Source organism: Piliocolobus tephrosceles, chromosome 10 (genome assembly GCF_002776525.5).
Source record: "Piliocolobus tephrosceles isolate RC106 chromosome 10, ASM277652v3, whole genome shotgun sequence".
Lineage (NCBI taxonomy): Eukaryota > Metazoa > Chordata > Mammalia > Primates > Cercopithecidae > Piliocolobus > Piliocolobus tephrosceles.
In genome coordinates this window covers 69,964,606-69,981,453 of record NC_045443.1, presented here as the reverse complement: position 1 = coordinate 69,981,453, position 16,848 = coordinate 69,964,606, and the positions used below count along the sequence as shown (strand labels likewise).

General features: G+C 35.0%; 1 protein-coding gene across 1 annotated transcript in view; it reads right to left on the bottom strand.

Annotated features, from left to right (window-relative positions):
* TRHDE (thyrotropin releasing hormone degrading enzyme) overlaps nucleotides 1-16,848 on the bottom strand; it is a 412,928-nt gene that overhangs the window by 50,406 nt on the left and 345,674 nt on the right. The window lies entirely within an intron of this gene.

Below are 16,848 nucleotides of genomic sequence, written 5' to 3'. Positions count from 1 at the left end.
AATCATACTTTTTTAAAAGCAAGCAATTGTGGAATATAAGCAAAACCAAGCCTAGATATGTTCCTTCACAGAAACTCTTCAGAGGTTAACAAGCAATTGAAAATAATTGATTACTGAAATTCAATTTCAGTTTCTCCATGTATTGTCTTTACTTGTCATTTAGCTCAGGGTAATGATATTTAATACACATTGCTTTTTAAAAGATCATCAAATTAAAGTGTCAATTTGCAGTTCTGGGTGTTTGTTAGATTACAATATTAGCATGGTTTTCAAACCTTTTTTTAAGTTGCTTTCCATAACACTGATGAAAATCTGAGCTAGGTTTTAATAAAGTCCAAATTACAAAAATGTTAAAGGAATAGCTTTTTTTTTTTTTTTTTTTTTTTCTGAGATGGAGTCTCGCTCTGTCGCCCAGGCTGGAGTGCAGTAGTGCCATCTCGGCTCACTGCAAGCTCTGCCTCCCGGGTTCACGCCATTCTCCTGCCTCAGCCTCCTGAGTAGCTGGGACTACAGGCACCCGCCACCACACCCGGCTAATTTTTTTGTATTTTTAGTAAAGACGGGGCTTCACAGTGTTAGCCAGGATGGTCTCGATCTCCTGACCTTGTGATCCGCCCACCTCAGCCTCCCATAGTGCTGGGATTACAGGCGTGAGCCACCGCACCCGGCCGAGAACAGCTCTTTTCTTCTATTGTTTTCCTTTGAAAATAAAATATGTCACCTTGAGAACCAATATCAGTTTCCTTAGAAAATACTAAATTGTACCTTTTAAAAATTATCTTAATACATATTGTCTATAGTTTAAGAGGCCATATCAAGAAAAGAAGCCAAAAAGAACTATATATCTCCTTTTTCCAGTGGACTGTAGGTAATATTCTAGCAAAATAAAAGCAATATAAATAAGAGTCCACAATACATTAAAAGATGGTCTTACCCTTGATGTCTTCACTGCATATAGTGACATTATGTATTTTGGTGGAATTTTTCAGCATTGATATTTGCTATGGTTTGAATGTTGATATTTCCCTAAAATTTATGTGTTGGAACCTAATATCCATTGTGACAGTATTAAGAGGTAGGGCCTTTGGAAGTGATGAGGTCATGAGGGCTCTACTTTCATGAATGGGATTAGTGCCCTTATTAAAGAGGTTCCAATGCGTTTTCTTGACTCTTCTTTTCAATGTGTGTGCAGCAAGAAGGCACAATCTCTGAAGCAAGCTCTCATCTGCTGGAAGTTGATCTTGGACTCCCTGGCCTCCAGAACCATGAATAAAAATTTCTATTGTTCCTAAATTACCCAGTGTAAGGTATTTTGTTATAACAGCCCAAACAGACCAAGACAAATCAACTGAATGCAGACTGTTAACATAGGGAAGAGGGAACTATGAAAGCTAGAAAGCCTGGTTGTCCTGCTTATCTACATTTCACACTGTTATTTTGTAATATAACAAAATGAGATGGACCTTTGTATTTGTGCATGGTTGAAAGTGGACAGGGAGGAAACAGAGTCCTTTTCATCTTCAGTTAAAATAATTTTTCCATATTATTTAGTCTTAATTCAAAGTCACATGCAAAAATTACCCTACGGATGAATATTAGCTTATAACTGTGCTTATAATGTTCATAATAAAAACAAATTTTGAAGAGGGTGCTGCAGTTTTCTTTTAATTAAAACAAAAGAATGTGTGACACACTAATGATTTTGATTCAACCATAGTACAAGATCAACCACAGGTTCATAATTCACATAAATAAAATAGTTAGCAAACTTCAAATTTCACATAATTTAAAAATCTGAAAATTTATGATTTACAGTGTACCTAGATTTGTGCCACTTTTTTCCTGTGCAAATTCCATTTTATACATTTTTGAAGAAATAGCATGAAATTAGGCTATGGCAACAGTAATTAAATAAGCAACTATATTTTAGCCAGGACAACATCCCAATAATAACTTAAATTTTGATTTCACAGGTTTGTTCACTCCCTGAAAATGTAATGCAATTTTTATTAAAATAATATTTTAGATTATGTCCTTAAAAGAAATGTAGCTTCCAGTAGTTCAGATTTTGTAATTTGTTTCTCTCGAACTTTTAATTCTAAATATTAATTAGTGTGGTGATTAAATATTCACCTTCTCTTTATACATGCCATGCATTGTATAATGTTAAACTTGAAGATTTATTTAGAAGCCATTATTATTTTGTTAAATAAGAAAAGTAATGTATTTTTTAAAAAAACTTTTAGTAAGTAGCTCACTTATTACAAAACTTCAAATAAGTTTGGAAAGTTGCTTGAATCTCATTTCCCATAAATTTGGTCATGATAGCTTTATGTCAATTATAATTTATTGTGTTTTATTTCATCTCTAAAAATGTATAGACATTATTTAATGATTCATACTTTGTAGGGAATTTGCCTGCAAATAAAAACGATGACAAATAATGTTATGGAAAGAAACTTAGATTTGAGAAAGAGCCTGAATCTGACTACTACCACACTCGTACAATTAGGAAAATAATTTATCTCTCCAGCCCTCACATTCTTTGTCTATAAAAGGATGGAATTAAGAGACACCCATTATAGCACAGAAAAGCTTTTAATCTAACCTATATATCTACAATTTAATCTACTGAAAAACAATTGTAATAATATGGGTACAATTTAACTATTTAACAGTTTGAGAAATACTTTGTAATTTTATATTCTCCATTCTTTAGTTGCTTAATATGTACAAGTCTAGGAGACAGGACATGGATCTAGGTTTTATAAGACATCTGGCACTGTGTGAAAAAAATAAAAGCAAAGCAAACCTGATAAAAGTTCCAAATAATGGAAAGGCAAGTAAGGAAAACCACTCATTAAACAGAGAAATGGAGCAAGTTCTGTTTTGAGTCCTTTTGGCAGGGATCTCTAACTGCTCACCCAGATCCATGCTCTTCTCTTCTTTAAATGAACTATACTTCGCAGTTCTCCTGGTACTTAGATGTGGTCATGAGACTGTGATCTAGCCAACAGAATATGAATGTGCCTCTCTGCCTGGGTTGTCCTTAGACATCTCCCATTATGTCTTCTATGTTATTTTTCCTTAAGTGAACCTTCCAGGTGACCTTGACAGTCTTGTATTGAATATATCAAAAACCTGCCTGGGTCCCTGGATGACTGCATGAGTGCGTTAATTCTCACACACACTCCTGTTATGTGAGCAGAAATAATTTCCATTTTATCTTACCAAATGTGTTTTGGGGTCAATTTTTTTAAACAGCAGTTAACCTTCTTTAATGCCGACCTCGAATAGAATAAGAAACAGATTATACTCAAATTACCCTCCTTCTGCTGTGGTACCAACATATGTAATTACCAACTACATAATTTAATATACCTGCATTTAAGCCCACGACATCACAATATGTATATACACTTAATTGGGCAAGAGGATGATCAGCTTCATTACAAAATTAAGAACTGTAAGAGATAATGTTGGAGTATAGGTTACCTAGCTCAGATGCGTGTTTGTGTAATTGGCTGGTAATGATATCTGATTACTACTACTGATAGTGCAATCAATATAGGGAAGTATGTGGAATCCAGTGAATGAAACACAACATTAGCTCACTGTAATCGGCCCAGTAGGCAGCACACTTAGGGTTCTGATGGTGAAATGCAGTTTCTCTAAATTTGCATCACCACAGGGAAATATTGCTAACAAAAATTAAAAATAGCAAATTTAAAGAATACATATTGTATGTACTTCATATATAATTAAGTGTGTCCTATTAATATTTTAGGAAGAGGTTGTAGATTATACCTTTCTTCCCTACTATTGGAGTGAGGATGAGCATAAGAAATGATTTGAAAATCAAAGAAAAGACAATGAGAAAGAGGCAAATGAGAAATGTTACAAAAATAAATAAAAGATTGTCCATATGCATGTAGCTAGACAGCTGCTCCTCCCATCCCTTGCTACATGCACACATATATCCTTCCCTCCTCCTTCTCCAATTTATAAGAGCTTGAAATAAAATATATCTTTAAGTGCACTAGATAATGTATTTTATAAGAAAGAGATTAAAACAAGACTATGTTAGCTGATATTGAAATGCTCTGACCTTAACTGGCTTTGTTTCCACCTAAGATCCAAAATTGCTTTTTAAAAACCATTCTGAATTCCTTTGAATGTTAACTCCTGAATCTTACTGAGATGGGTGGCTTGTATAGAAAAATAACCTATTTAACTCTGAGTTTTCTTTAAAGGCAATTGATTTCTGGGCTTGAAACTTAGAGAAATACAAATAAAACACAATTCTCAGATTCTTTGGAGCATCATACTCTACTCTTGATACTCTACATCATACTCTAATAAATGAATATTAACTGAATATTCATTTAAAGCCAAAAAACAGTCTCCTACATATTTCACAATGCACGCTGAAGATACTGTCACTGTCCCTTAGGGCACAGATTTTTAAAGCACTTGCTGAAATGCTTAATTAAAAAGTTTAGTAGGATTTATCTGTTATTTTCATTATTCATTATCAAAAGGCTTTATACGCTCTTTGTGGGAAAACCTTATGGCACAGATTGGAAATCCCAATAGTTCTTGATGTACCATAGAATAAAAGGGGAAAAACATAGGGGAAGTATCTCTGTCAACCAACAGCTCATTTGATCAGTTTCTAGACAAAAAAAAAAAAAGATATCATTCAGCCATTGCTTAATTGTCTGAAGAGATGTAAAAGGAAGTTACTAATTTGTAGCCCCATAAAATTAGTGATATAGTATGAACATTTGTCCCCACCCAAATCTCATGTTGAATTGCAATTCTCAATGCTGGAAGTGGGGCCTGGTTGGGAGTGTTTGGATCATGAGGCAGATCTGTCTTCATGCATTGGTGCTGTCTTCCTGATGCTGAGTTCTCATGAGATCTGGTCATTTAAAAGTATATGATGCCTCCCCGTGACTCTCTCTCTCTTGCTCCTACTTTTGTCAGATGATGTGTCTGCTCCTACTGACTTTCAACCATGGGTAGAAGTTTCCTGAGGCCTCCCCAGACACGAGGACTATGCTTCCTTTACATCCTGCAAAATTGTGAGCCAATTAAACCTCTTTTCTTATAAATTACACAGTCTCACATATTTCTTTATAGCATTACAAGAATGGCCTAACACAATTAGTAATGTGAAAAGGTGCACAGAGAAGAGATCTCAGAGCCCCTCTTCTTTCTGCTCCTTCTCTTCCAGAAAGCCTGATCCCAAACTTGACTTAGGCACCTTTTTTCTGGTTTCAACTAACACTTTGAGAACACCTCTATTCATAATAATTATCAGGACATTAGTCATTATTTTCTCACAGTATTATCTTACTCACTGGCCTTAGCTCTTTCAGAAAATGAAATATGCTCCACCCGTCTTTTTATCCCCACAGCCTAATGCAGAACCCAGCACAAAATGGGCACTCAATAAATGGTCCTTAAACCAAATTAAATTATGGCAATAATGTCATAGCTTTTAAAAACAGGAGCACTTGCCAAAGATACTATAAAACTTAAACATAACCATATTTATTTAAGCGTTTTTGAAGGTTAAAAAACAGCAGGATGAGAGAATTTTATTAGAGTGATATTGATAGTATTTTTTCTCATCTATTTTATTAATGACAACACATATAGAAGACAAGAAGTCCACTGCTAGCCAGACAACAGTTTTACATTAGCGAGTCTATACCAAAATAAATAGCTTTACAGCCAGTGAGCATGTAGAGGCATTATACAAAAATCTCTACTTTATTTTTCTCTGATTAGCAAATTACTTTCCTAGAAGCAATACTGTTATTTATGCCATTCATTTAAATAAATTGATGGAAGGCTTAGAAATCTCTTTCTCCTAGTCAGAAAATTGGCAAGGGTAAACAACATGATTTCTAGAGTTCCTTCTTCAGTAAACATTTAAAAATTAAAAATAAGACATCCAGGAAACATTTATTTTGTAGTTTATGTAGTCTCACTACCACCATCATTGCATCCAGCATTTCTTCTCTATACACGCTTTCTTCTGTATTTCCAAACATAATATCATAAGAAATCAACCATCATCTTAAAACAGAGTCTACTGGGTACTTAATAGTGCTGAGAAATAGGGTCAATATTTGACCATTAATTGGAAGAATTAACAGATGTCAGTTATTTGGTCAAAAAGAGAAAAAAACCTTAGTTTTATGGCCCAAGTCAACTATTGTTTAGAAAACTATCCACTTAATAATTTCAAGCTATCATGTATTGAAGAATTAATGTATACCAGTTATGATGTTATGAAAATATGGTCTAAATTTATTTCAGTCTACTATCCTTTAGAACAGTTATACTAAGCATCAATATCAGTACTATTATGCCCATTGTTTTTAGAGAAAGAAGCTAAAGTTTCAGAAAATATGTCCCTTGCCAACCTCACATGGCTAACAAGTAGCAGGGCTAGAATTGCCAGGACTGACAAGCAAGCTCCTGCTGGTTCTACCCCATGAGGCAACCTCTCAAAATAACTCTTTGAATTAGGGTCAACTACTTTCTTCTTTCCTTCCATTCACATCTGGCTTGCATGTCACTTTCATGGAATTTATCACATTAGACTTAATACACAAATACATACATAATGTGGTCCCAGAACCTATGAAGGGAAAGCAAGCAGGGTTAGGGAAAGAAGAATTAGAGGGTAGTGGTTTAAATGGGTGGTTAGGGAAGGTGTCACCTGCAAGAAGTGAGAGAACAGGTTGATCGATTCTGGTGGGAGAATTATTCTGACTGAGGAAACAGCAAGTTTGGTGGGAGGAGAATACTGATTGAGGAAACAGCAAATTCAAAGGTCTTGAGACAGGAACAGACTGGGATGTTGAAGGAATAACAGAGGGCCTTTGTAGCTGGCATGGAGTTAGCTGAGGAAAAAGGTCAGGGTATGAAGTTGCAGAGGTCAGCGGTAACCAGAGCATGAAAAACCTGAAATAATAGGGGCTTTGGGTTGTTTTTCTCTTTTGTCCATCAGAAAATGTATTTGTTATTAATAGTAAATGAAGAAAAGATGTCAGTATTCACAATAGAGAAGAGATTGTAAAAGCTTAAGTTGCCTTTATGTTGATTTTTTAAATGCCTTATTTCACTTGTAATCATAAACATTATTCTAACAAGAGGTAAATTTTCCTTCCTTTTTGTCTCTTACTGGCATGAACATCATAAGAAGTTAAAGTGAAAGAACTCTTATACAGTCAAAGGAGAAAACCAATATGCCACAGCCTAAGATAATCTCACACAGCACTATTTTCCCAAGATCTAGGTTTTTTTCCCTCTCTTCTTTATACTCCAATTATTAATAACTTAGCCTCACCCTCACCCCTAGCTTTGTTAGAGTGAAGGTTCATGAAATGAAGGAGCTTGATTAGAAGAGAAAGTTTTTATGGCCAGTAGAAGTAGAAAGTGCAAAAACGTCAAGAAGGCTGTCTTTTCAAATCATTACTGATCAAAATGTGATATAATTTGTCAGAATACACTCTCTGGTGCTTCTTTTTAATGGTATTCTCTTTAAATGGGTTAATTTCTTGCTAGGAAAAAAAAGTTCTACCTCTGGAATTAACGTTGAAGGAGATTTGCTTGTTCCAGAAGTTGATATTACCATCTCTTCTCAATCACGTCCTGTTTGGCATGATGAACACAGCACACTTACAGATTAGCTAGTGCAAAGCCACTGAGGGTCTGGGGTGTGCTCTTGTGACAACACTGAAGAATTCTGGCCTGCAGATCAGCACAGATAGGACAAAACTCATGTCACTGAACTTTGCTTCCATCTCTTTGGCAGCTTTCTGATATTGCTCAGTGGTGACTTTGTGGAACTCAGCTCCTCTTCTCCAGTCTAGCCAGCTGCTTCTTGTAAAATGCATCCTGCTGTTTTGCCACTAGGTTTTTCTCTTCCAGGTGTTTAGCCAGGTGCTTTGCCTTACAGCCTTCCTCCTCACTTAGTAGACTCTCTGAAGCAAAGCTCATTGGCAGTGGCCCTCTCTTGGTTGGTCCAGTTCTTTACCTTGCTTTAATTATTTCTGATTTTCAGAATCTTTATTTTAGCATGCTCCAATGCCAGTTCCTCAGGTACTCTTGAAATCTTCATGAAAAAACTGATGCACCACAAACAGCAGAATACTGCTGCGACATTAAATCAGAGGATGGGAGTTGCTTTCTTCCATCAATTACATTTTCTGAAAGTCAGATGCCCTGCACCATGGTGATGTTCTCATTCTCATGCACTTAGCAGGTGACTCTGTAGGGGCAGGCAGTCCACCTGTGGTTCCTGCTTCTGCCCCTGCAGAGACCTAGCGCAGACCCAGGTGCATACACACACAGGCAGGCACCCGAACTTTTTGCTGCACAGTGGGAGCTCAGATTGTTTTTCTACGTGTGATGGAAAGTCACCACAAGTTTTTGAGCTGGGAAATGGCACGATCTGATTTATGTTTTAAAAGGGTGACTCTGGCTGCTACGGAGAGCAAACTCAAATGTGCCACGTAGTCTTTCAAGATGAGAAGGATGTGAAATATGATTTCCCAGTTGGTCTTCTCTCACTATACGGACTATGCTTACATGAGAAAAATATATACCTAGTGAGTGAAATGAATGACATAAAAACAGAGAATATGAGTTTTAAAGACAGACCATGCATGACATTTGTTTCAGAAAGTCTCTTATGAAAATATCAGAAAAAATTATTACAAAACTTATCCACACATTTTTTATTGTTTAAATGTTAAAAGCAGCATTAGAAAACATAGGGAAGGTCACTGATAAATAATTTCAATAATGAAGACATTTTAAAATAATATGTACTTTATGTATAGGAAGGTGTATATTCCGCTTTGGGTTAATTAGCAGAATTAGCCTAGAATTTAAATACAGACTACTGCCTGAAATGAATAAAAAATAATAATCCACAGAGATTATGATTTCCATGGAAAATGCAATTCTTAAAGCTAGTATGGAATTCTGCTTATTGAGCAGTGAAGTTTTTCAGTGCTCTAAAGGGGCCACATGGGAGTAAAAATAATAAAAAATTCCAACAGGATTTTTCAGAGGTTGAGTCTACCGCCATCAGGACATCCAATCGTTTACCTAAAGGTCCATAAATCAGTTAAGCTTCTAACTTCCTATATGGCTGCTTTTTGGAGAAATGTGTGAATAACAGGAAACTAGAAAAGAGTAAAAACATCACTCAAACCAAACAACTTAAAGAGAACTATGTCTTCTCTAGTCTAACATGTATGTCAAAAGTTTTGTCTTTTATATATTACACACAGAAGTTTATCTATTTAACTTATTGTGGAGGGAGGGAGGAGGCTGAAGATTGAAAAACTACCCATCAGGTACTATGCTTATTACCTGCATGACAAAATAATCTGTAAACCAAATCCCCATGACTCGCAATTTACCTATATGACAAACTTGCACATGTACCCCCTGACCCTAAAATAAAAGTTAAAAAAATAAAGAAAGAAAAGAGCAGGAAATAAAATCAGTACTCAAAAAATTTTTTGCATGTTATTCAAATTCTTCATAATTACTTTTGGATTGGTTCTAACAATATTCTGTTGAGAAGATAAGTGTAGTTCACTATTGTCAAATATTGTGGTTATATACATGTTTTATATCATAAATAACAGGTCTATGAACATCTTTGCACATAATACTTTCACATGTTCTGAATGATTTTCTTTGGATAGAATACCCAAATTAGAATTATTAAGCTAAACATGTGTTTCTTGGAAAATCTCTGAGTACATGTTTTCAGTCTTTGTAAAGTAGCAAATGATCCCAGACAAAGGAGCAGAGAGCCTTACATAGATCAGACAGGCACTGTGATAGCCAACATTGCTTTAGGGTTCCGTGTATGTCAGTCCCTGTGTCAATGCTTTGCATGTACTATGTGACTAAATCCTTGAAACAATCTTCTCAGGTTGGCAGTATTACCATCCCCATTCTACAGATCAAAATTGAGGCTCAAAAAGTTTTCTAACCTTCCCAGGGTCATATTGCAAATAAGGGGAGAGCTGGAATTTGAACCCAGTCTTCCTACACCATGCCCATGATATTCTTGCCACTATTCCAAAAAGAACTGGTGATAATTTTTTATTCCCTTTACCATGTTCTAGTAAAAGAAAATATAAGAGAAAATTATAGGGGATATCAAATGGGAATAATCCATGGAGGTCTTATGAGAACAGCATAACAATAAATGCGGATGGAGGGAGAAGTTTGGTTCATGGATGACATTAAAATGGAGGTCTTAGTGACTCATAAATACTCCTTTTAGCCTGTGGCCATTTTTTTGCCACATTACCCAAAGCCATGTTCTTAAACACTGATCCCATTCCCTGGATTCCTTTAGTATTTCATCCAGTCTACATAAATCAGAGAACACTCTTAGCCCAGACTCTGGCCTACAGAGGCTGATTCAGTTAGCAGTACTATACCTACCATGAACATCATGCATTACAATAACACTTTGCTTTCGGAAATATTGTTGACATAGGTAAACAAATAGACTACCAGGATGTAGTCCCCCCAAAAAGGGGAGGTAATGATACAAAGTATATTTAATTTACATAAGAAAAAACGCTTCAAACAAAGAAATACTTTCTATCTCAAGGTTTTATAGGAAAGGCAAGAATTAAGGCTATGGAAAGTGGTTTCGGATTCTATACTTTGCCTGAGAAGAAAAGGGTGAAGGACTCAAATAATGGCATATGGTGCATGGGAGTAATCGCATCCTCTACAAAACTGTACGGCCGACTTTTGGGCCTGAAAAGAAACCCAAAGATAGCCCATCTCAATTAAATATTTCAAAAATAAATCTCAAAACCAAGTACAGCTCTAGCTCATACAGGCAGGTATCAATACATATATGAGCCCTTTATAATTTTTTAAATGTAGGGCTAAGGTTGAAATTTTAGACTGACACAAAGTTTAATAATTAAGCAGGAAGACAATACAACACTCCAAAAAATGGTACATTTTTGAAGAAAACTAGAAACACTTTTGAGAGTGTAATCTAGTGATGCTAAAGGGAATGATGGCTTTAAAAAGAGGAAAGGCTTGGAAAGGCTTTGAAAGGCTTTAAAAGAGCAGCCAAAAAAGACAGAGGGACTCTACCAAGAGCAAAGTGATAGCAACCCATTTAATCTGTGCTCTGCAACCAACTTAAAGAACCTCCTGGCCAAAGTTAGACCATTTTTGAGTGTCATTAAGAATAAAACTGCTATAACTTGAAACCTATCTGATAGACTTAAATTCATAAGGTCAAAATGAAACTTAAAGACAAAACAAAACAAAATAATTGGTCACTATGGAGCATGCTAGAGAACTGGCTCATTAGTTTTGAAACTGAAAAATAAAGAAAACCATCAAGCATTTATTCTGACTTTTTTTAAAAAAAGAAACTGTATCACTGGTTACCAAATAGTAAACAACAGCAAGTTTATCTTTGAAAACCTATTCCATTTACACATTAAAAAAAAAAAAAAAGCATGAATGAAGGAAACAGCATTTTGCAACACCCAGTGAATTAACAGATTTAGACATTGGACAGCAACAGTTGTGAATATCACAAAAAGACAGACAATTATTTATGTTATGTGTGCATATAGAATCAACTCTGAAGTAATCTTGCCTAAAATTTAAACCTGTACTGGATCAAGCCTCTAGATCCAGTCACCAATTTACAGTGAAACGAGGGGACAGAGAAACACATAGAAGTGCACAGTGGGGATGCAATCAGCAAAATCCAGACTGTGGAAAGTTGAATAGGAAAAACAACTTTCCTCACTAAATAGTTGGGAAGGAAATTGTTTTTTAATTAAAATGAAAAATAAATAGTTTTAAACTGAAAAGATATTAACTAGTCACTGAGAAGTAAAATCATTTAGATGCTAATCCAAGCAAACTGTGAAAACAATATGGCATTTATGAGACCGTTGGAAATTTGAACACTTCCAGGATAGTTGATATTATTAAAGGGATGTTCATTTTTAGATGATCATGTTTAAAAATAATCATTATTATTAGAGATACACAGTGAAATTATTTAAATAAATTAATTTTAAGTGTGGAATTTGCTTCAAAATAGTATAAAAGGTTGGATGGAGACATGGATGAAATAAGATTGACCATGAGTAAACAATTGTTGATGCAAAATGATTGATAGAGCAGCTTCATTACATTCTTTTTCCAATGTGTGTGCACATTTGAAATTCTTCACAATAGTTAGAAAACAAAGCAGAGTCTAAATCTTATTTATCTCTGTATCCCCAGTATGTATCATAAAACCTTCGTATGGCATATGCTTAAGAATATTTGCTGAATAACAAACTTCAAGAAAGGCGACCATTTTAGTCTCAGTTTCTTCCTTTATACAATGGAGGAAACTGTATTTACCTTCTAGCGCCATCATGAGTTAAAAGACAAGAAATGAAAGAGTATTTTGTAAACTGTAAAGTGCCACACAAAGGTGGCAACCTTAAGACTGAAGAACTAGAACTAGAATTCAGCATCACGTGCCGTGCATCTGTATTCTGACCTTGATTTGTTCCCTACATTGAACTAATAAACTCATGTACAGATCTCAGCACATTCATTTTCCCCTTAGGGACAAAGTACCAAATGGTAGTGTAATTGCCAAGGGAAAATTATTACTCTGTTCTGAATTATTTCCATCATAAATCCGAAACCAGTCAAACAGTCTCTGTCACAAAAACGACAGGGTTGCTGTACAGTGATGAGAATCCCACATACAAGTGCCCCATAAATTCATGAGTATCACAACCCTCCAAAGTCATTCTGAATCACGTGTTTAAATCGGAAGTGGGAAGCCAGACTGGCAGCATGTTGGTCAACACTGTGGAAACAATGAAAATGAAGTGATTTACTCAGCCATCAGTTAGAGAAATATCCTATCATCTATCTCATGTAGATTGTACAACATAAGAAAGGCATTTTGTTTGTCTTTAAACATTTATCTATTGTATCAAAGGAAAAAAGGCTTTTATAATTTAGTAACAATAATACACAGTCATTTATATTTCTCTTACATTGAATTACAGCTGCAAAAAGATACTAGAGCATGTCAAAGAAACTATTTCAAGCAATAATGAATAATAGAAAATGGATAGAGAAGGACACACCCTCTATGTGTGCCCTGCATTTTCACCTTCTCTAATCTTAGTAAAATATCCATTTTTACTTACAGAGAAATGAAATATCTAATCTAATTCTTTATGATTTAAAGTGATCTTTTCCTTCCTCTCCAGAATATTATGCTGTATTCCAAATTAAAGTTAAAATCCCTCAATGTTATTTCAGATGAAGTGTGGAAAGAAAAAATATGTTTTATTACTAGTGAGACAGAAAAAGGACTTCAAATATATAATTCATTGTATAGAAAACGGTTTAATATCATCAAAAAGATAGTTGTGCACACTTGAAATCATCTTTCAGGAAGCAGGAATCTTAGATTTTTGGTACTCTGCTCTCCCTCAAGGGTGCTAAATAGTATCTGAAAGAAATAAATGGCAAAGCTAAAAAAATACACTGATCCACAAAGAGTATAACGTAAATGGTGACATAGAAATAATGTTAACAGCTTATTTTAAAATTTGAACCTACAAAGTGTTTTGGATTTATTTAAGGAGATTTTTAATTCTTAGAATTAAAATACATTGAAACCCTTTTGAAATCATCTAACATCTATGTAATATAATAACTGATACTTTTTGTCCTTTGGGACATTAACTTATAGTTTTCAAAACATCCAGGGACAGAGGTTATAGGGAAGATAGTTGCTTCTGATAGCTACCTATTTATCAAATTTCTCAATTTTAGTTGCAACTTCCAGTGTCACAAAATTCAAAATACACTATTCATCTAGAAATATTTAATTACTCTTGGATCTCCAGCTCAGAAATATGATTGTAACTTTGCCTTGATTTTCTTTAATGGTGATAATGTTCAATAAAACATAGAAAAAGTAATGATAACGATGTTCTAACTCCTTAATGATGATTAACAATTAGAAGACATTAATGTTATAGATTTACCATGTTCTAACAGTGACACTCATTAATTTTAATAACAGTCTCATAGTTAAGTCCTTGTTTACTGTCTGAAAATTTACCCCTCATTAACACTTGTAAGAAGTAATTTTCTAAAGTTGAAGCATCAGTGAAGATACAAAACAATAGCAAAAAAGTGCTAGTTAATTCAGAACAAGGATATATATTAATATTTTTCCAAAATGTGAGTGCAAAACAAAGTGACACTTTTTAAATAAGAATTATATTAAAGAATATTTTATATTTTACTATAGTGATCACATATAGTTCAACAATGTTATTAAAACCGAAAGAGTATAAAATTGAAAGAGTTAGAGATTTCTCCTCTGTAAGAGAACCACTGATACAAGAAGAAAATTCTGGAGCCTTAATTTAATAACAGTCATTGTTATTATTATTTAATATACAATGCTAACACAATAATAATTTTCTCAAGAATCACATGTTTAATATTAAGAAGCAGAAACCTAGGAGAAATAATGATAAAGTGATAAAATCTTTTTCAAAATTGATAGTTTTAGATAAAATGACAGAAACTGGTACATCCCCTATGACTAAAATGCCCTTAAAAAAAAAAACCTTACACTTGCTGCTTGATTGTTTCAAAGAGAATTTCATCTCAATTAAAATACCTTAAAGGAATATTTTTTCCTATGGATTTGTCTGTAGTTTGTTAAATCTGTATCTTCTGAGTCTCTGCTAAGAAAGATAAGGAAATAAGCACATGTACACTTTATACCACCTGTTTTTTATCCCCTCTGAACTTTTATTTGTTAAATTACTTCTAAATTTTCCTAGTTTAGAGATTTGCCTTCTATTTTGTAACCTTCATTGTCCTGTTTCTTTACCTTTGATTCCATGTGTAAGTAAATTCAAGACTCACCATATCCTTTAGTAGCCAAAGGATAACTTGATTACATATAATACTTTGTATTCTAGCCACCGGATTATCTTTGCTTATAGAAATCTCAGCCTGCCTGAATTTTCTACTTTCTAGCTAACTTGCCTTGTTTAATCTTTAAAGCTCAGTTTAATCACCATGATGTCTCTCAATGTTAATCCCTTTGGGTGAGATTTCTTTCCTAAAACACAGGGTGCCCTTCCTGTACACTTACATTTTTTTTTTTTTTTTTTGAGTCAGAGTCTCACTCTGTCGCCCAGGCCTGAGTGCAGGGGCACGATCTCGGCTCACTGCAAGCTCTGCCTCCTGGGTTCACGCCATTCTCCTACCTCAGCCTCCAGAGTAGCTGGGACTACAGGCGCCCACCACCAAGTCCGGCTCATTTTTCATATTTTTAGTAAAGACGGAGTTTCACCGTGTTAGCCAGGATGGTCTCGATCTCCTGACCTCGTGATCCGCCTGCCTCGGCCTCCCAAAGTGCTGGGATTACAGGCGTGAGCCACTGTGCCTGGCCCACACTTACACTGTTATTATAAGAAAGTTTACTCTGCCTATATCTTCATACTTCTTTTCCTTTGCTTTCATAAATATATAATACAGACACACCAGCACACCAACACACACCACACACACCTGCCAACACACAGGATACCTCTTGTTACATTATGACTTTCATTGCTTTTTCCATTTCATTTATGTCAACTATCTCAAGCTTATTCTCCATTTTGCCTGACAATGATTTCCCCTGAACCTATAAAATTTTTTACTGCTTCTAACGTGGCTTTCTTTCTTGCAATGTCAGGTCTCTTTCATTCTTTTTGTTTCCTTATCTCTTCTTTATTCTTTTGCATGTTTTCTTCAAACTCGCCTCGGCGAAGCCTTATTTCTTTATCTGAACTCTTTGAACTCACATAGATGGGTATATTTGAAACTTCTGCTTGGTGTTATAGTTCTGTTGTTATGGCTATTGCTAACTATCCTTCTTTTGGTATTTTTCTACAGTTCTAAGGATTTCAGTCTGGTTTATATTTAAATATCATTCATAGTTGAAGGGGCAGGTCCTACCCAGTAGAAGTAGTTGCTACTGGATTGTGGCTAAAGGGCAATTGTGGGGAATAGATTGAAGGAGTAGCAGTTTACATTTAGAGTTGTTATTTCAGACATGGTTCTAATCAAATTAGTGGTTCCATCTGTTTAGGGGCATATTTCTGCTCCATAGTCCCATTTCAGAATATGCTGGAGAGCTGTGTGATTCACAGTTCAACCCTATATATTGCAGGTTCTCATTGTGGTGATTTAGAATTTAATTGGTTTTTTCCAGCTGTCTCAATTAATGGTTGCCAAGCCAATTGCCATATATATTTCTTCTCCAGCCCACCACTTCTGCCCCCTGCTTCTTGCAAAAATGGTACTTTTGCATGTCTTCTCTTTCAGGCCTGAATTTGCTTCCTGCTCTTCCATGTGGAGAAAGATTTATCAGTGTAACCCACCATACCTCCAGATTTCATTATTCCAAATAAGGCAGTTCCTTCAGAGATGTGTCTTATTTTTGTAGATTTCTCTGTCTTATACAGGATCTGTAATTTTTTCATATTTTCTCAGAATCCTTCTGCATTTTCATCTGCAATTCACAGTATTTTTCAGTAGTTCTTTACTTTTAGTGTTTGGAGTTGTGTCTGTCTCTGTCTTTCTCTCTCTCACACACACATACATACACATGGAGTTTTCAACCCTGTGTTTTCTTTTTCCTTCTTTGCTGGGGTGGTTATTAGACATGGATGTTGAGAAATCAGGGAAATAGAAATAAGTGTATTTCTC